General features: G+C 36.6%; 1 non-coding gene and 22 pseudogenes across 1 annotated transcript; all 23 read left to right on the top strand.

Annotated features, from left to right (window-relative positions):
* Nucleotides 1–10258: 10258 nt before the first annotated feature.
* Nucleotides 10259–10376, top strand: LOC149601268 (5S ribosomal RNA; annotated as a pseudogene).
* Nucleotides 10377–10513: 137 nt separating this feature from the next.
* LOC149601267 (5S ribosomal RNA) lies at nt 10514–10616 on the top strand (annotated as a pseudogene).
* A 123-nt stretch (nt 10617–10739) lies between these two features.
* Nucleotides 10740–10858, top strand: LOC149601266 (5S ribosomal RNA; annotated as a pseudogene).
* Nucleotides 10859–11459: 601 nt separating this feature from the next.
* LOC149601265 (5S ribosomal RNA) lies at nt 11460–11578 on the top strand. The gene has a single exon (XR_016378184.1). It is a non-coding gene; the product is annotated as a 5S ribosomal RNA (ribosomal RNA).
* A 136-nt stretch (nt 11579–11714) lies between these two features.
* Nucleotides 11715–11817, top strand: LOC149601264 (5S ribosomal RNA; annotated as a pseudogene).
* A 122-nt stretch (nt 11818–11939) lies between these two features.
* On the top strand, nt 11940–12058 carry LOC149601263 (5S ribosomal RNA; annotated as a pseudogene).
* Nucleotides 12059–12180: 122 nt separating this feature from the next.
* On the top strand, nt 12181–12283 carry LOC149601262 (5S ribosomal RNA; annotated as a pseudogene).
* A 122-nt stretch (nt 12284–12405) lies between these two features.
* LOC149601261 (5S ribosomal RNA) lies at nt 12406–12524 on the top strand (annotated as a pseudogene).
* A 378-nt stretch (nt 12525–12902) lies between these two features.
* LOC149601260 (5S ribosomal RNA) lies at nt 12903–13005 on the top strand (annotated as a pseudogene).
* A 122-nt stretch (nt 13006–13127) lies between these two features.
* Nucleotides 13128–13245, top strand: LOC149601259 (5S ribosomal RNA; annotated as a pseudogene).
* Nucleotides 13246–13607: 362 nt separating this feature from the next.
* LOC149601258 (5S ribosomal RNA) lies at nt 13608–13725 on the top strand (annotated as a pseudogene).
* Nucleotides 13726–13862: 137 nt separating this feature from the next.
* Nucleotides 13863–13965, top strand: LOC149601257 (5S ribosomal RNA; annotated as a pseudogene).
* Nucleotides 13966–14088: 123 nt separating this feature from the next.
* LOC149601256 (5S ribosomal RNA) lies at nt 14089–14191 on the top strand (annotated as a pseudogene).
* Nucleotides 14192–14312: 121 nt separating this feature from the next.
* LOC149601255 (5S ribosomal RNA) lies at nt 14313–14431 on the top strand (annotated as a pseudogene).
* Nucleotides 14432–14568: 137 nt separating this feature from the next.
* On the top strand, nt 14569–14671 carry LOC149601254 (5S ribosomal RNA; annotated as a pseudogene).
* A 361-nt stretch (nt 14672–15032) lies between these two features.
* Nucleotides 15033–15150, top strand: LOC149601253 (5S ribosomal RNA; annotated as a pseudogene).
* A 378-nt stretch (nt 15151–15528) lies between these two features.
* LOC149601252 (5S ribosomal RNA) lies at nt 15529–15631 on the top strand (annotated as a pseudogene).
* Nucleotides 15632–15993: 362 nt separating this feature from the next.
* LOC149601251 (5S ribosomal RNA) lies at nt 15994–16111 on the top strand (annotated as a pseudogene).
* Nucleotides 16112–16488: 377 nt separating this feature from the next.
* LOC149601250 (5S ribosomal RNA) lies at nt 16489–16591 on the top strand (annotated as a pseudogene).
* Nucleotides 16592–16953: 362 nt separating this feature from the next.
* On the top strand, nt 16954–17071 carry LOC149601249 (5S ribosomal RNA; annotated as a pseudogene).
* A 136-nt stretch (nt 17072–17207) lies between these two features.
* Nucleotides 17208–17310, top strand: LOC149601248 (5S ribosomal RNA; annotated as a pseudogene).
* A 123-nt stretch (nt 17311–17433) lies between these two features.
* Nucleotides 17434–17551, top strand: LOC149601247 (5S ribosomal RNA; annotated as a pseudogene).
* A 136-nt stretch (nt 17552–17687) lies between these two features.
* On the top strand, nt 17688–17790 carry LOC149601246 (5S ribosomal RNA; annotated as a pseudogene).
* Nucleotides 17791–18342: the final 552 nt, after the last annotated feature.

Genomic DNA, 18342 nt, shown 5'->3' with positions numbered 1-18342 from the left:
GTAAATTTCTTTAATTTTCTAAATTACTTCACACCCGTGTATAATAATAGTTATGTTTGACCTTTTTAAATATCTTCTTTTTGTTATTGTTTTATAAAGATGAAGGTTAATTAAATTCAAATTATTAACTAGCACTCTCGGCAACGGCCATATCACGCTGAATACACCGGTTCTCCTCCGATCAGGAAGTTAAGGAGCGTCGAGCGCAGTCAGTACTTGGGAGGGAGACAACTTAGGAACACTGCGGGCCGTTGGCTTTTTCACTTTTATTTCCTCTTTTAAATTCCACCAGATACACACTGAGAAATTAATGTCAAAGAAACAATAGTTTTCACCATGTTTTTGATTGTTTAATGCTGTTATCCAGAAAAACCTCTAACAAGCCTTAATATATACAGGTAGTCGCTGTTTTTTGAAATTACATTACCTTAATTTTAAATAAACAGCAAAACATTGTTTTTTTACGTTAACGACTGTGGAAAAAACAGCTTATTTTTATTTCTCAAACGGAAGTGCAAGATATGTTATTATTAATAGAACGTTGCTGTTTTCCGGGAAAAACGTATTCTGCAGTGAAGAATACAGTAGTGTATAATTAAAAACACAGATAGTTACACTATTAAGTATAAATTTAACCAGAAGTCCATTAAATTAGCCTAGGAAGTAACCAAAAGCGGGGTTTGGGACTCCCCTCTCTTGTGTAGCAATACTGAAGATGGGCGACACCTTCGGCACCTCGCGGTAATTTTTCTCAGATCTCCGGTTTAAGTGCGACCAGGAATGTATGGAGGGGCTGGAATGGCTAAAGGGGCTCTCGTTGTACCCTTCATGGTAGAAACATAAGGTGATTCCTTTTTTTAGAAGTGTAGTTCCTCCCCCTACGTTTGTTTAGCTGTCTACCGAAGGCGAAAAAACTCATGACTCGTTAAAAAAGGCATGGCAGAAGTGACCTTTTAGGTTTTTAAGTTAAATGCGCTGATTCGCCGCCGTTCGCGTTCATATTCGATTCTTTCAGCCTGGTAGAGGGTGGAGAATTATAGCAAACAAGTTTTTTTGGCAGCCTATGAATGAATGAAAATAATTTAAGTGGTAAATACGATTTTTACGTCAGACTATGACGTCACTAGCGTAAATAAAGCCACGCCAGTTGTTTCCAAAATCATTTCACGCCGATTAGGATTTGACCTTAGCCATTCCAACCCCTCCATACATTCCTGGTGCGACTCGTGCGCCAAAATTTGCCCTATCGAGAGAGAAAAAACTATTGTACGAAAACGCCCCTTTCCACTGTAAAACCGAGCTCTCTTTAGCATAGAAGGGATGGGGGTGTGAATTTTGGAACAGTCAAGGTCATTCAGTTTTTTTATGACTCTTCATAAACCTATTGAAAAAAAACTATATAAAGGGAGGGTGAAGTAGAAAATCAAGTGATTTTTTATCGATTCTTCTACTAATTACAAGACCAGTCTGCATAGTGAAACATTCAGGAAATACTTCCGAATGATTTTAAAATTCAAATTAGGTTCAGAATTAAAGGGTAATTTTAAATAAGGACGTCCGACCAATCGCGTAACCCCCTACCTTTTCATAATTAGTAGAAGAATCGATAAAAAAACCACTTGATTTTCTACTTCACCCTCCCTTTAACAACCGCGGCCGTTCCTTTTTTTAATTTTTTATAAAGCAAACAATCTACCCTTTGCTCACGTCAAGAAAGACTTCCTAGAGAGGAGCTCGAGATTTCTAACTGTGTTAGGAAAGGGGAAAAATTTAACCCCCTATCCATGGAGCTAGAAGGAGTTTTTATCCCAGCAGAGACGTACGCTATACCAGCCATTGTAATTGTTCACTTCCTAGGCTAATTTAATGGACTTCTGATTTAACGTATATTTTACTGTATAATCCAGCGTAAATTAAAGTTTTGCATACTATAATTTGAACATTAAGTACTTTACTTTAAACCTTGAAGCACTTTATTTTAAACCTTGAAGCGCTTTAATTTAAACCTTGAAGCAATATAACCTAATCTTACCTAACCATGCTAAGCCTTTTGGAAAAGGTCCGCGTTTATTATGAAAGGACCGATATGAAAATAAAAATATTTTGGAAAGTCAGTGAATTTGCTAATTTTAAAACCAATTTTTTAACTTTGCAATTTCTCTTCTTCATTATAATTTCAACCTACTTATTTCTAAAATTGACCGAAAATGTACAAAACGTGTTAGGCGACATTCTTAACAGCGTTATGCGACACTCTTGGAGTGGCGTCGCTAGGCCATTTATGGGGCTATAGCGCCCCCAAATTTCGAAGTTAGCCCCTTCAAAAAAATCCATACACTAACTTCTAAATCGTCGACTTTAGTTACAGTTAGAGAAATTTCCGCTTCAAAAACGTCGTTAGTGTCAAACTGTTCCAAGTTCTCGCACTTCCATGGATTTTCTTTTTTTAAATATGGTACAGTAGATTAGGTCAAACGCGTTTCTGGTGCTCGAAAAACTCTTCGTGAAAAGAGATTATTAAGTTTAACGAATACGTCTGTATCTACTGCCGGGATATTAGGGCCTCCAAAACCAATTTAATCCCGATGCATTTATACTAATTTATAACTTTCTGCCTTTTTCAGAAGTCGGTGAAAATGACCAACTTACCAAGAAATTTCAAGCTGAATTTTAAGTTGATCAAGTGGCCAACTTTATGTGTAGTTTCACATTAATGCGAGAACTACCGTTGCTTGTTAGAACTGTTTTCTCAAGGTTGAGCCTTGCTAAGCATATAGCGCCATTTGCTGACAAATCAACCACTCAGGAAGGTGTCATGCGACACTAAGAAAGCGTTATTTAAACTCGGAAAGGTGTTATGCTGCACCCTTTAAGGAATTGCACAACACTCATAAGGGAGCAAAAATTAACTTTTAGTTCGATATAAGTGTTAAAAAGGTGTTAAACTGAACCTCTGTTGCACCATTTTATTCTTATCTTTGACACTAATTGCTCAAATAAGTGTTATTAAACCCTTTCTGGGGTGTAAATGAACACCTGTAATGGTGTCAAATTTGGACCCATATAAACTACTTTTAAAGGTGTTAAAGCACACCGCTTTTTCTAAGAGTGTATAACAGCAACCAGTATAAATATGCCCTAATGGACAGTATGTTAAAAACAGCTAGTCGTCTTATATAAATGACAAGTTGCATCTTAACCAACAGAGCTTAATGTTTTTAATAAAGGTTTGAGTGCTTTTAGTTTAACAACAAAGAGCGTCTTTATCAAAATAAGTACCGGGATTTAAAACTGTTCTAAGAGCTGTTATTTTTACAGCAACCCTATTTTTTTAGTGTACTATAAGCGGTTTGAAACAGCATGATGTGTTTTTATTTTCACAGCAAACCATCTTTTAATCCACAGTGCTTAGTGAGTTTAAAACCACATATTTTGCTGTTAGTTTTACAGCAGCAAACATTTTATGAAACTGTAATTTATTGGTAGTAAAACAGCATATAGTGCTTGTTTTTCATTGACCTATATAATATAATCAACGGTTAAGACTGTCTTTGAAACAACCTCTGAAGCGTCTATTTTAAAAGCTAAGAACGACCCTGAATACACGAACAATTAATACTTAAAACTGTTAGTTCCACTGTTTAGAAAAACAGTATTGTTGACGGTATTAAAAACAGGGAGGATGTGCAATTAAATTAGCATCATCTTGATGGCATACGCTATTGCCATTACCATAGTGTTTATTTTACAGCATTTTTATTCTGTGTGTAGGTAGCTAGCAGTAGCACAAAGCCATCAACAAAACACATAACCCATGAAACAAAGTCGTGAAAACTTTAGGGTGAAGCTAAAATGTTCTTCGGAAAAAGAAGTAAAGCGCGCTGCATCTGTTAAGACGAAGAAAAACTGTCATGGCTGTAACTCTCTCTGGAATGACATTTCTTGGGTCCGTCTCAGCCGGCTCGTTTATTTCCAGGCATATGGTAATTTTTCATAAAGTTCGGTAAACGAAGGGAGAAAATATTTGACAGTCTTCCCTTTCAAGAGTAGAGATCGGATCGTTTATGAACTTTGAAGCAGGAATAGTTTCGAACCCTTTTCCCACGTCACGTTCAAGTTATGAAAGTACAGTGAATTATTAGACAGAAAGACATAAGTTAAATTTTATTGCTAATAGTGAAAAATGTTTATTTGGAAGGTACCTTGCACTAGTATGCATAAAAATATTACAAAACCCAGTAGTAATTTAGGAAACCCTTCTTGCTGAGTGAACTATACGAGGGTGAAATTTTCCAGAGACATCCTCGTATCACGATAGTCCCAGCGCACTTCAACTCAAAAAATAGGGCCGCACACATTCGCTGATCTCGCTATTGTGTCAGCTGTTCCAGTCAGTTAATCTCACAAGTTCATTTTCGTTCCAATCAAGTAATTTGCAGTATTTTTTATACTTTGATGACAACTGAACTATAATAACTGCACAGGCCGTGACTGGGTGTTAGAGTTATAAGATTTTATAAATAGAATGATAATGATCTGTGCATAAAATTAAAATTAAACCCTTACTCTACCAAGGCACTTGCCTAATTTGATGCTAAGCTAGTATGGTTTTATTATGTGCGTCTCGATGGTTTATCATTTGATTTGATTCCATTTTCCAAAACTGGAATCCTCCATCTTTTTAATGAGAGACGACCCAGCACGGGCCAGCAGATTACACTAGTCATGGGCGTAGAACTGAATGGGCACAGGGGGTATCAACGTTTTCGATATAAAAAAAGTGTAGGCATGTCAGAATAGGCAACCCTAAGCATCGGGACACACTTAGGGGTTAATCCCTTGCCGTCTCTGCGCACTCACATGATTCCCCAAGTATACAGCGCAGGTGTCAAAAATCGAGATGCGAGGCAAAGTTTTACCCCCGTGTCAACCCCTCTTAGTTACATCAAAGTGGTCTATTGTCTCCTCCAACGTCGACCTTGCCCCCTGCAATAATTTTGGTTTGCTTCATCGTAGTGGAACAGTCAAGGTCATTCAGTTTTTTTATGACTCTTCATGAACCTATTGAAAAAAAACTATATAAAGGGAGGGTGAAGTAGAAAATCAAGTGATTTTTTTATCGATTCTTCTACTAATTACAAGACCAGTCTGCATAGTGAAACATTCAGGAAATACTTCCGAATGATTTTAAAATTCAAATTAGGTTCAGAATTAAAGGGTAATTTTAAATAAGGACGTCCGACCAATCGCGTAACCCCCTGCCTTTTCATAATTAGTAGAAGAATCGATAAAAAAACCACTTGATTTTCTACTTCACCCTCCCTTTAACAACCGCGGCCGTTCCTTTTTTTAATTTTTTATAAAGCAAACAATCTACCCTTTGCTCACGTCAAGAAAGACTTCCTAGAGAGGAGCTCGAGATTTCTAACTGTGTTAGGAAAGGGGAAAAATTTAACCCCCTATCCATGGAGCTAGAAGGAGTTTTTATCCCAGCAGAGACGTACGCTATACCAGCCATTGTAATTGTTCACTTCCTAGGCTAATTTAATGGACTTCTGATTTAACGTATATTTTACTGTATAATCCAGCGTAAATTAAAGTTTTGCATACTATAATTTGAACATTAAGTACTTTACTTTAAACCTTGAAGCACTTTATTTTAAACCTTGAAGCGCTTTAATTTAAACCTTGAAGCAATATAACCTAATCTTACCTAACCATGCTAAGCCTTTTGGAAAAGGTCCGCGTTTATTATGAAAGGACCGATATGAAAATAAAAATATTTTGGAAAGTCAGTGAATTTGCTAATTTTAAAACCAATTTTTTAACTTTGCAATTTCTCTTCTTCATTATAATTTCAACCTACTTATTTCTAAAATTGACCGAAAATGTACAAAACGTGTTAGGCGACATTCTTAAAAGCGTTATGCGACACTCTTGGATTGGCGTCGCTAGGCCATTTATGGGGCTATAGCGCCCCCAAATTTCAAAGTTAGCCCCTTCAAAAAAATCCATACACTAACTTCTAAATCGTCGACTTTAGTTACAGTTAGAGAAATTTCCGCTTCAAAAACGTCGTTAGTGTCAAACTGTTCCAAGTTCTCGCACTTCCATGGATTTTCTTTTTTTAAATATGGTACAGTAGATTAGGTCAAACGCGTTTCTGGTGCTCGAAAAACTCTTCGTGAAAAGAGATTATTAAGTTTAACGAATACGTCTGTATCAACTGCCGGGATATTAGGGCCTCCAAAACCAATTTAATCCCGATGCATTTATACTAATTTATAACTTTCTGCCTTTTTCAGAAGTCGGTGAAAATGACCAACTTACCAAGAAATTTCAAGCTGAATTTTAAGTTGATCAAGTGGCCAACTTTATGTGTAGTTTCACATTAATGCGAGAACTACCCCTTACAATAATCTTCTTAAGAGTTCTAAAGGAATTTCTTTGGATCCCTACGGAGCCCTTGGGATCATTTTCTAAAGAAACTATTTCCAAAGACTTCCTTGGAATTTCCTAAAGAATTCTTGAGATAAATTTCCAAAGAATGTCTTGGGATTATTTTCCAAAGAAATTTTTTAGGAATTCTAAAGTTAAATTTCCAAAGAATGTCTTGGGATTATTTTCCAAAGAAATTCTTTAGGAATTCTAAAGATAAATTTCCGAAGAATGTCTTGGGTTTATTTTACAAAGAAATTCTTTAGGAATTCTAAAGATAAATTTCCAAAGAATGTCTTGGGTTTATTTTCCAAAGAAATTCTTTAAGAATTCTAAAGATAAATTTCCAAAGAATGTATAAGGTTTATTTTCTAAAGAAATTCTTTAGGAATTCTAGAGATAAATTTCCAAAGAATGTCTTGGGATTATTTTCTAAAGAAATCTTTAGGAATTCTAAAGATATATTTCTTAAGAATGTCTTGGGATTATTTTCTAAAGAAATTCTTTAGAAATTCTAAAGATAAATCTCCAAAGAACGTATAAGGTTTATTTTCTAAAGAAATTCCTAAGGAATTCTAGAGATAAATTTCCTAAGAATGTCTAGGGATTATTTTCTAAAGGAATTCTTTAGGAACTCTAGAGCTAAATTTCCAAAGAAGATCTAGGGTTTATTTTCCAAAGAAATTCGTTTGGAATTCAAGAGATATATTTCCAAAGAAGGTCTAGGGTTTATTTTCCAACGAAATTAGTTAAGAATTTTAGAGATGAATTTCAAAGGGCCAGATATATTGCAATTATGCTTTACGTATAATTATCTCAAAATATTTTTACCCAAATTGTTTAGCTAAAGTTTTCCTTAACTTAATGGTTAAAAAATTTAAAAACTAGAGGTGTGCGGTTAACCGTTTCAATCGAATAATTCGATCGAATACCGAACCGAATAATTCGATTCGGTATTCGATAAGCCCATTTTCACTATTCGATTCGAATATCGAATACCGAACTGACTATTCGGTTAAAGTTCGACTACCATAAATTTAGGTCCTTGGCTCTAGAGAGACCCACCTTATTTAAAAAAATTTCATCCCAATTTTATTTGTCTCCCATCAAAAACTACCAGCAAGTGCATAGGAAAATTTTAAGAAATACTTGACCACCAATGAGGAGGGGTATTTTGAAATTTAGGAGCTTCTAATGTTCTTCTCCTTACTTTGTATTGACTATTGGCGAATATTAGGGTTACTACCCGATTAACCGCGAATAGTTGGCCTAGTATTCGCGAATATTAGAGTTAAATATTCGCGGTTACTAGGCTTAACTATTCGCGATTAATCGGGAAGGAAAAAAATTACCAAGGCCCAACTATTCGGTATTCGATTTGGAATAAACTATTCGATTCGGTATTTGATAAGGAAATTTTTTTGGTATTCGATAACCGGTTCGATACCAAAAAAGTGGTATTTGCACACCCCTATAATAAAAACGTTTAACGAAGGCTTGTTTCGTAGCTAAGGCTCAGCATGCGCTGAAATGAAATGTTATATTTACATATTTTTTTCTTTTTTTTTTGCCTTTAATAATCCGTGAGGTGTTTATTTAAAGGATGAAATAGATTAAAAGTAAAGTAAGAGTAATTAAAATCGTTGTTTAGATTTACATGGAATCTAAGCTGGCAGTCGGAATTGTTGCTTAATTCTCTTATGGCATGTTTTATCTTTATTTCGAGCGTAATTAGAGTCCAAAATAAATATTTTTTTAGAAATATTGTAGAGATAATTAGGTTAAACGCGTTTCTAATACTCCAAAAACTCTCAATGAATATACATCATTAAATTTAACAACAACGTATGGATCTACTGCTTGGCCATTAAAGCCTCCAAAACCCACTTAGTACCCTATACAATTGCACAAGGTTTAAACTTTCCGCCGTTTACGGATGTTTAAAAGTCTGACTTTATACGCAATTTCACACTGCATGCGAGAATTTCCCTCGCTGTAAGGGGTGTAATTCACCATATAAGAACTGCACTCCCAGTATTGGGATATGGTTCTGCATGTGAGAGCTATCCTCGTTTCTAGGGACTAAATTAATTTACCCCATAACCTTCTCTATATGTTCCCCAAGAAAATTCCATAGATATTTCCAAAGACATTTCCAAGTAAATTCCCAAGACATTTCCCAAGTAAATTCCGAAGATATTTCTCATGAAAATTCCAAAGATATTTCCCAAGAAAATTCCAAAGATATTTCACAAGGAAATTCCTAAGACATTTCCCAAAGAAATTCCAAAGACATTTCCCAAGGAAATTCCTAAGATATTTCCCAAGGAAATTCCAAAGACATTTCCCAAGGAAATTGCAAAGATGTTTCCCAAGAAAATTCCAAAGATATTTCCCATGAAAATTGCAAAGATATTTCCCAAGAAAATTCCAAAGATATTTCTCAAGAAAATTCCAAAGATATTTCTCAAGAAAATTCCAAAGATATTTCCCAAGAAAATTCCAAAGATATTTCCCATGAAAATTCCAAAGATATTTCCCAAGAAAATTCCAAAGATATTTCCCAAGAAAATTCCAAAGATATTTCCAAAGTAATTTCCAAAGAAAAAGAGGCCAATATTCCCCAATTTCCAAAAGAACGCCTTAAGGATTTCCAAAGCAATTTCCCAAGGAATTTTCTTAAGAGTTCTTAAGAAGATTTTTGTAAGGGGTACCGTTGCTTGTTAGAACTGTTTTCTCAAGGTTGAGCCTTGCTAAGCATATAGCGCCATTTGCTGACAAATCAACCACTCAGGAAGGTGTCATGCGACACTAAGAAAGCGTTATTTAAACTCGGAAAGGTGTTATGCTGCACACTTTAAGGAATTGCACAACACTCATAAGGGAGCAAAAATTAACTTTTAGTTCGATATATGTGTTAAAAAGGTGTAAAACTGAACCTCTGTTGCACCATTTTATTCTTATCTTTGACACTAATTGCTCAAATAAGTGTTATGAAACCCTTTCTGGGGTGTGAATGAACACCTGTAATGGTGTCAAATTTGGACCCATATAAACTACTTTTAAAGGTGTTAAAGCACACCGCTTTTTCTAAGAGTGTATAACAGCAACCAGTATAAATATGCCCTAATGGACAGTATGTTAAAAACAGCTAGTCGTCTTATATAAATGACAAGTTGCATCTTAACCAATGTTTTTAATAAAGGTTTGAGTGCTTTTAGTTTAACAACAAAGAGCGTCTTTATCAACATAAGTACCGGGATTTAAAACTGTTATTTTTACAGCAACCCTATTTTTTTAGTGTACTATAAGCGGTTTGAAACAGCATGATGTGTTTTTATTTTCACAGCAAACCATCTTTTAATCCACAGTGCTTAGTGAGTTTAAAGCCACATATTTTGCTGTTAGTTTTACAGCAGCAAACATTTTATGAAACTGTAATTTATTGGTAGTAAAACAGCATATAGTGCTTGTTTTTCATTGACCCATACAATATAATCAACGGTTAAGACTGTCTTTGAAACAACCTCTGAAGCGTCTATTTTAAAAGCTAAGAACGACCCTGAATACACGAACAATTAATACTTAAAACTGTTAGTTCCACTGTTTAGAAAAACAGTATTGTTGACGGTATTAAAAACAGGGAGGATGTGCAATTAAATTAGCATCATCTTGATGGCATACGCTATTGCCATTACCATAGTGTTTATTTTACAGCATTTTTATTCTGTGTGTATGAAAAAAGCAAACATATCTTCTTTTTGTTATTGTTTTATAAAGATGAAGGTTAATTAAATTCAAATTATTAACTAGCACTCTCGGCTACGGCCATATCACGCTGAACACACCGGTTCTCCTCCGATCAGGAAGTTAAGCAGCGTCGAGCGCAGTCAGTACCTGGGAGGGAGACCACTTACGAACACTGCGTGCCGTTGGTTTTTTCACTTTTTTCTCCACATTTAAATTCCAATAGATTTCAAAAAAGCAAACATATTTTCTTTTTGTTATTGTTTTAAAAAGACGAAGGTTAATTTGTCTCACTTAATTTAAATTCGAATTATTAACTAGCACTCTCGGCAACGGCCATATCACGCTGAAAAAAACGGTTCTCGTCCGATCACCGAAGTTAAGCAGCGTCGAGCGCAGTCAGTACTTGGGAATACTGCGTGCCGTTGGCTTTTTCCTTTTTGTTTCCGCTTTTAAATCCCACCAGATATGAAAAAACCAAACATATCTTCTTTTTGTTATTGTTTTTATAAATATGAAGGTAAATTAAATTCGAATTATTAACTAGCACTCTCGGCAACGGCCATATCACGCTGAAAACACCGGTTCTCGTCCGATCACCGACGTTAAGCAGCGTCGAGCGCAGTCAGTTCTTGGGAGGGAGACCACTTAGGAACACTGCGTGCCGTTGGTTTTTTCACTTTTTTCTCCACTTTTAAATTCCAATAGATTTCAAAAAAGCAAACATATTTTCTTTTTGTTATTGTTTTAAAAAGATGAATATTAATTTGTCTCACTTAATTTAAATTCGAATTATTAACTAGCACTCTCGGCAACGGCCATATCACGCTGAAAACACCGCTTCTCGTCCGATCACCGAAGTTAAGCAGCGTCGAGCGCAGTCAGTACTTGGAAACTCTGCGTGCCGTTGGCTTTTAATTTTTTTTCCCTCTTTTAAATTCCAATAGATATGAAAAAAGCAAACATATTTTCTTTTTGTTATTGTTTTAAAAAGATGAAGGTTAATTTGTCTCACTTAATTTAAATTCGAATTATTATCTAGCACTCTCGGAAACGGCCATATCACGCTGAAAACACCGGTTCTCGTACGATCACCGATTTTAAGCAGCGTCGAGCGCAGTCAGTACTTGGAAACTCTGCGTGCCGTTGGCTTTTTCACATTTGTTTCCTCTTTTAAATTCCACCAGATATGAAAAAAGCAAACATATCTTCTTTTTGTTATTGTTTTATAAAGATGAAGGTTAATAAAATTCAATTTATTAAATAGCACACTGGGCAACGGCCATTTCACGCTGAAAGCACCGGTTCTCGTCCGATCACCGAAGTTAAGCAGCGTCGAGCGCAGTCAGTACTTGGGAGGGAGACCACTTAGGAACACTGCGTGCCGTTGGCTTTTTCACTTTTTTTCCTCTTTTAAATTCCAATAGATATGAAAAAAGCAAACATATTTTATTTATGTTATTGTTTTAAAATGATGAAGGTTAATTTGTCTCACTTAATTTAAATTTGAATTATTAACTAGCACTCTCGGCAACGGCCATATCACGCTGAAAACACCGGTTCTCGTCCGAACACCGAAGTTAAGCAGCTTCGAGCGCAGTCAGTACTTGGGAATACTGCGTGCCGTTGGATTTTTCCTTTTTGTTTCCTCTTTTAAATTCCACCAGATATGAAAAAAGCAAACATATCTTTTTTTTGTTATAGTTTTATAAAGATGAAGGTATAATAAATTCAAATTATTAACTAGCACTCTCGGCAACGGCCGTATCACGCTGAATTCAACGGTTCTCGTCCGATCACCGAAGTTAAGCAGCGTCGAGCGCAGTCAGTACTTTAGAGGGAGACCACTTAGGAACAATGCGTGCCGTTGGCTTTTTAATTTTTGTTTCCTCTTTTAAATTCCACCAGATATGAAAAAAGCAAACATATCTTCTTTTTGTTATTGTTTTATAAAGATGAAGGTTAATTAAATTCAAATTATTAACTAGCACTTTCGCTAACGGCCATATCACGCTGAAAACACCGGTTCTCGTCCGATCTCCGAAGTTAAGCAGCGTCGAGCGCAGTCAGTACTCGGAAACTCTTCGTGCCGTTGGCTTTTTCACTTTTGTTTCCTCTTTTAAATTCCACCAGATATGAAAAAAGCAAACATATCTTCTTTTTGTTATTGTTTTATAAAGATGAAGGTGAATTAAATACAAATTATTAAATAGCACACTCGGCAACGGCTATTTCACGCTGAAAACACCAGTTCTCCTCCGATCGCCGAAGTTAAGCAGCGTCAAGCGCAGTCAGTACTTGGGAGGGAGACCACTTAGGAACACTGCGTGCCGTTGGCTTTTTCACTTTTTTTTTCCTCTTTTAAATTCCAATAGATTTCAAAAAAGCAAACATATTTTCTTTTTGTTATTGTTTTAAAAAGATGAAGGTTAATTTGTCTCACTTAATTTAAATTCGAATTATTAACTAGCACTCTCGGCAACGGCCATATCACGCTGAAAAAAACGGTTCTCGTCCGATCACCGAAGTTAAGCAGCGTCGAGCGCAGTCAGTACTTGGGAATACTGCGTGCCGTTGGATTTTTCCTTTTTGTTTCATCTTTTAAATTCCACCAGATATGAAAATAGCAAACTTATTTTCTTTTTGTTTTTGTTTTAAAAAGATGAAGGTTAATTTGTGTCACTTAAATTAAATTCGAATTATTATCTAGCACTCTCGGCAACGGCCATATCACGCTGAAAACACCGGTTCTCGTCCGATCACCGAAGTTAAGCAGCGTCGAGCGCAGTCAGTACTTGGAAACTCTGCGTGCCGTTGGCTTTTTCACTTTTGTTTCCTCTTTTAAATTCCACCAGATATGAAAAAAGCAAACATATCTTCTTTTTGTTATTGTTTTATAAAGATGAAGGTTAATTAAATTCAAATTATTAACTAGCACTCTCGGCAACGGCCATATCACGCTGAATACACCGGTTCTCCTCCGATCAGGAAGTTAAGCAGCGTCGAGCGCAGTCAGTACTTGGGAGGGAGACCACTTAGGAACACTGCGGGCCGTTGGCTTTTTCACTTTTATTTCCTCTTTTAAATTCCACCAGATATGAAAAAAGCAAACATATCTTCTTTTTGTTATTGTTTTATAAAGATGAAGGTAAATTAAATTCAAATTATTAACTAGCACTCTCGGCAACGGCCATATCACACTGAACACACCGGTTCTCCTCCGATCAGGAAGTTAAGCAGCGTCGAGCGCAGTCAGTACTTGGGAGGGAGACAACTTAGGAACACTGCGGGCCGTTGGCTTTTTCACTTTTATTTCCTCTTTTAAATTCCACCAGATATGAAAAAAGCAAACATATCTTCTTTTTGTTATTGTTTTATAAAGATGAAGGTTAATTAAATTCAAATTATTAACTAGCACTCTCGGCAACGGCCATATCACGCTGAACACACCGGTTCTCCTCCGATCAGGAAGTTAAGCAGCGTCGAGCGCAGTCAGTACCTGGGAGGGAGACCACCTACGAACACTGCGTGCCGTTGGTTTTTTCACTTTTTTCTCCACATTTAAATTCCAATAGATTTCAAAAAAGCAAACATATTTTCTTTTTGTTATTGTTTTAAAAAGACGAAGGTTAATTTGTCTCACTTAATTTAAATTCGAATTATTAACTAGCACTCTCGGCAACGGCCATATCACGCTGAAAAAAACGGTTCTCGTCCGATCACCGAAGTTAAGCAGCGTCGAGCGCAGTCAGTACTTGGGAATACTGCGTGCCGTTGGCTTTTTCCTTTTTGTTTCCGCTTTTAAATCCCACCAGATATGAAAAAACCAAACATATCTTCTTTTTGTTATTGTTTTTATAAATATGAAGGTAAATTAAATTCGAATTATTAAATAGCACTCTCGGCAACGGCCATATCACGCTGAAAACACCGGTTCTCGTCCGATCACCGAAGTTAAGCAGCGTCTAGCGCAGTCAGTACTTGGAAACTCTGCGTGCCGTTGGCTTTTTCACTTTTGTTTCCTCTTTTAAATTCCACCAGATATAAAAAAGCAAACATATCTTCTTTTTGTTATTGTTTTATAAAGATGAAGATTAATTAAATTCAAATTATTAAATAGCACTCTCGGCAACGGCCATATCACGCTGAAAACACCGGTTCACGTCCGATCACCGAAGTTAAGCAGCGTCGAGCGCAGTCAGTACTTGGCAGGGAGACCACTTAGGAACACTGAGTGCCGTTGGCTTTTTCACTTTTTTTTCCTCTTTTAAATTAAAATAGATATGAAAAAAGCAAACATATTTTCTTTTTGTTATTGTTTTAAAAAGATGAAGATTAATTTGTCTCACTTAATTTAAATTCGAATTATTATCTAGCACTCTCGGCAACGGCCATATCACGCTGAAAACACCGGTTCTCGTCCGATCACCGAAGTTAAGCAGTGTCGAGCGCAGTCAGTACTTGGAAACTCTACGTGCTGTTGGCTTTTTCACTTTTGTTTCCTCTTTTAAATTCCGCCAGATATGAAAAAGCAAACATATCTTCTTTTTGTTATTGTTTTATAAAGATGAAGGTTAATTAAATTCAAATTATTAACTAGCACTCTCGGCGACGGCCATATCACGCTGAACACACCGGTTCTCCTCCGATCAGGAAGTTAAGCAGCGTCGAGCGCAGTCAGTACTTGGGAGGGAGACAACTTAGGAACACTGCGGGCCGTTGGCTTTTTCACTTTTATTTCCTCTTTTAAATTCCACCAGATATGAAAAAAGCAAACATATCTTCTTTTTGTTATTGTTTTATAAAGATGAAGGTTAATTAAATTCAAATTATTAACTAGCACTCTCGGCAACGGCCATATCACGCTGAACACACCGGTTCTCTTCCGATCAGGAAGTTAAGCAGCGTCGAGCGCAGTCAGTACCTGGGAGGGAGACCACTTACGAACACTGCGTGCCGTTGGTTTTTTCACTTTTTTCTCCACATTTAAATTCCAATAGATTTCAAAAAAGCAAACATATTTTCTTTTTGTTATTGTTTTAAAAAGACGAAGGTTAATTTGTCTCACTTAATTTAAATTCGAATTATTAACTAGCACTCTCGGCAACGGCCATATCACGCTGAAAAAAACGGTTCTCGTCCGATCACCGAAGTTAAGCAGCGTCGAGCGTAGTCAGTACTTGGAAACTCTGCGTGCCGTTGGCTTTTTTCACTTTTGTTTCCTCTTTTAAATTCCACCAGATATGAAAAAAGCAAACATATCTTCTTTTTGTTATTGTTTTAAAAAGATTAAGGTTAATTTGTCTCACTTAATTTAAATTCGAATTATTATCTAGCACTCTCGGCAACGGCCATATCACGCTGAAAACACCGGTTCTCGTCCGATCACCGAAGTTAAGCAGCGTCGAGCGCAGTCAGTACTTGGAAACTCTACGTGCCGTTGGCTTTTTCACTTTTGTTTCCTCTTTTAAATTCCACCAGATATGAAAAAAGCAAACATATCTTCTTTTTGTTATTGTTTTATAAAGATGAAGGTTAATTAAATTCAAATTATTAACTAGCACTCTCGGCAACGGCCATATCACGCTGAACACACCGGTTCTCCTCCGATCAGGAAGTTAAGCAGCGTCGAGCGCAGTCAGTACTTGGGAGGGAGACAACTTAGGAACACTGCGGGCCGTTGGCTTTTTCACTTTTATTTCCTCTTTTAAATTCCACCAGATATGAAAAAAGCAAACATATCTTCTTTTTGTTATTGTTTTATAAAGATGAAGGTTAATTAAATTCAAATTATTAACTAGCACTCTCGGCAACGGCCATATCACGCTGAACACACCGGTTCTCTTCCGATCAGGAAGTTAAGCAGCGTCGAGCGCAGTCAGTACCTGGGAGGGAGACCACTTACGAACACTGCGTGCCGTTGGTTTTTTCACTTCTTTCTCCACATTTAAATTCCAATAGATTTCAAAAAAGCAAACATATTTTCTTTTTGTTATTGTTTTAAAAAGACGAAGGTTAATTTGTCTCACTTAATTTAAATTCGAATTATTATCTAGCACTCTCGGCAACGGCCATATCACGCTGAAAAAAACGGTTCTCGTCCGATCACCGAAGTTAAGCAGCGTCGAGCGTAGTCAGTACTTGGAAACTCTGCGTGCCGTTGGCTTTTTCACTTTTGTTTCCTCTTTTAAATTCCACCAGATATGAAAAAAGCAAACATATCTTCTTTTTGTTATTGTTTTAAAAAGATTAAGGTTAATTTGTCTCACTTAATTTAAATTCGAATTATTATCTAGCACTCTCGGCAACGGCCATATCACGCTGAAAACACCGGTTCTCGTCCGATCACCGAAGTTAAGCAGCGTCGAGCGCAGTCAGTACTTGGAAACTCTGCGTGCCGTTGGCTTTTTCACTTTTGTTTCCTCTTTTAAATTCCACCAGATATGAAAAAAGCAAACATATCTTCTTTTTGTTATTGTTTTATAAAGATGAAGGTTAATTAAATTCAAATTATTAACTAGCACTCTCGGCAACGGCCATATCACGCTGAACACACCGGTTCTCCTCCGATCAGGAAGTTAAGCAGCGTCGAGCGCAGTCAGTACTTGGGAGGGAGACAACTTAGGAACACTGCAGGCCGTTGGCTTTTTCACTTTTATTTCCTCTTTTAAATTCCACCAGATATGAAAAAAGCAAACATATCTTCTTTTTGTTATTGTTTTATAAAGATGAAGGTTAATTAAATTCAAATTATTAACTTGCACTCTCGGCAACGGCCATATCACGCTGAACACACCGGTTCTCCTCCGATCAGGAAGTTAAGCAGCGTCGAGCGCAGTCAGTACCTGGGAGGGAGACCACTTACGAACACTGCGTGCCGTTGGTTTTTTCACTTTTTTCTCCACATTTAAATTCCAATAGATTTCAAAAAGCAAACATATTTTCTTTTTGTTATTGTTTTAAAAAGACGAAGGTTAATTTGTCTCACTTAATTTAAATTCGAATTATTAACTAGCACTCTCGGCAACGGCCATATCACGCTGAAAAAAACGGTTCTCGTCCGATCACCGAATTTAAGCAGCGTCGAGCGCAGTCAGTACTTGGGAATACTGCGTGCCGTTGGCTTTTTCCTTTTTGTTTCCGCTTTTAAATCCCACCAGATATGAAAAAACCAAACATATCTTCTTTTTGTTATTGTTTTTATAAATATGAAGGTAAATTAAATTCGAATTATTAACTAGCACTCTCGGCAACGGCCATTTCACGCTGAAACACCGGTTCTCGTCCGATCACCGAAGTTAAGCAGCGTCGAGCGCAGTCAGTACTTGGGAGGGAGACCACTTAGGAACACTGCGTGCCGTTGGCTTTTTCACTTTTTTTCCTCTTTTAAATTCCAATAGATATGAAAAAAGCAAACATATTTTATTTATGTTATTGTTTTAAAATGATGAAGGTTAATTTGTCTCACTAAATTTAAATTTGAATTATTAACTAGCACTCTCGGCAACGGCCATATCACGCTGAAAACACCGGTTCTCGTCCGATCACCGAAGTTAAGCAGCGTCGAGCGCAGTCAGTACTTGGAAACTCTGCGTGCCGTTGGCTTTTTCACTTTTTTTTCCTCTTTTATATTCCAATAGATATGAAAAAAGCAAACATATTTTATTTATGTTATGGTTTTAAAATGATGAAGGTTAATTTGTCTCACTTAATTTAAATTTGAATAATTAACTAGCACTCTCGGCAACGGCCATATCACGCTGAATACACCGGTTCTCCTCCGATCAGGAAGTTAAGCAGCGTCGAGCGCAGTCTGTAGAAAATTGGACTTTTGTTTTATCCAATTCCTAGGGTTTGCTGGTTCTGGGAGAGCTTGAATTTTTGCCGCTATATCGCCGACTGAAAAACGATACCGCGTTCTTTTTGATTTGTTTTAATTGGGTGCTAACCGCGTTTTATTTTAGTTTAGTTATCCTAAGGTTATTTTCAAAGGACAAGACTTTGGTTTAATTTTATTTTATTGACGACTCTCAAATTTTTACCCATCTTGCTTGCGCAGCGAAGAGCAGAGAAGTGGTTCCTCTCTTTACAATGATTTCTATAGAAACCCAGGGATGACGTCAATAGACTTCATGGCGCCTTTCGGAAACATGGAAA

The sequence above is a fragment of the Phalangium opilio genome, unplaced genomic scaffold (assembly GCF_054372755.1).
Source record: "Phalangium opilio isolate 3A_F unplaced genomic scaffold, DU_Popi_V2 ptg000360l_1, whole genome shotgun sequence".
Taxonomy (NCBI): Eukaryota; Metazoa; Arthropoda; class Arachnida; order Opiliones; family Phalangiidae; genus Phalangium; species Phalangium opilio.
Note: the sequence above shows the minus strand (reverse complement) of the source record. Positions and strands in the feature narration are given on the sequence as shown.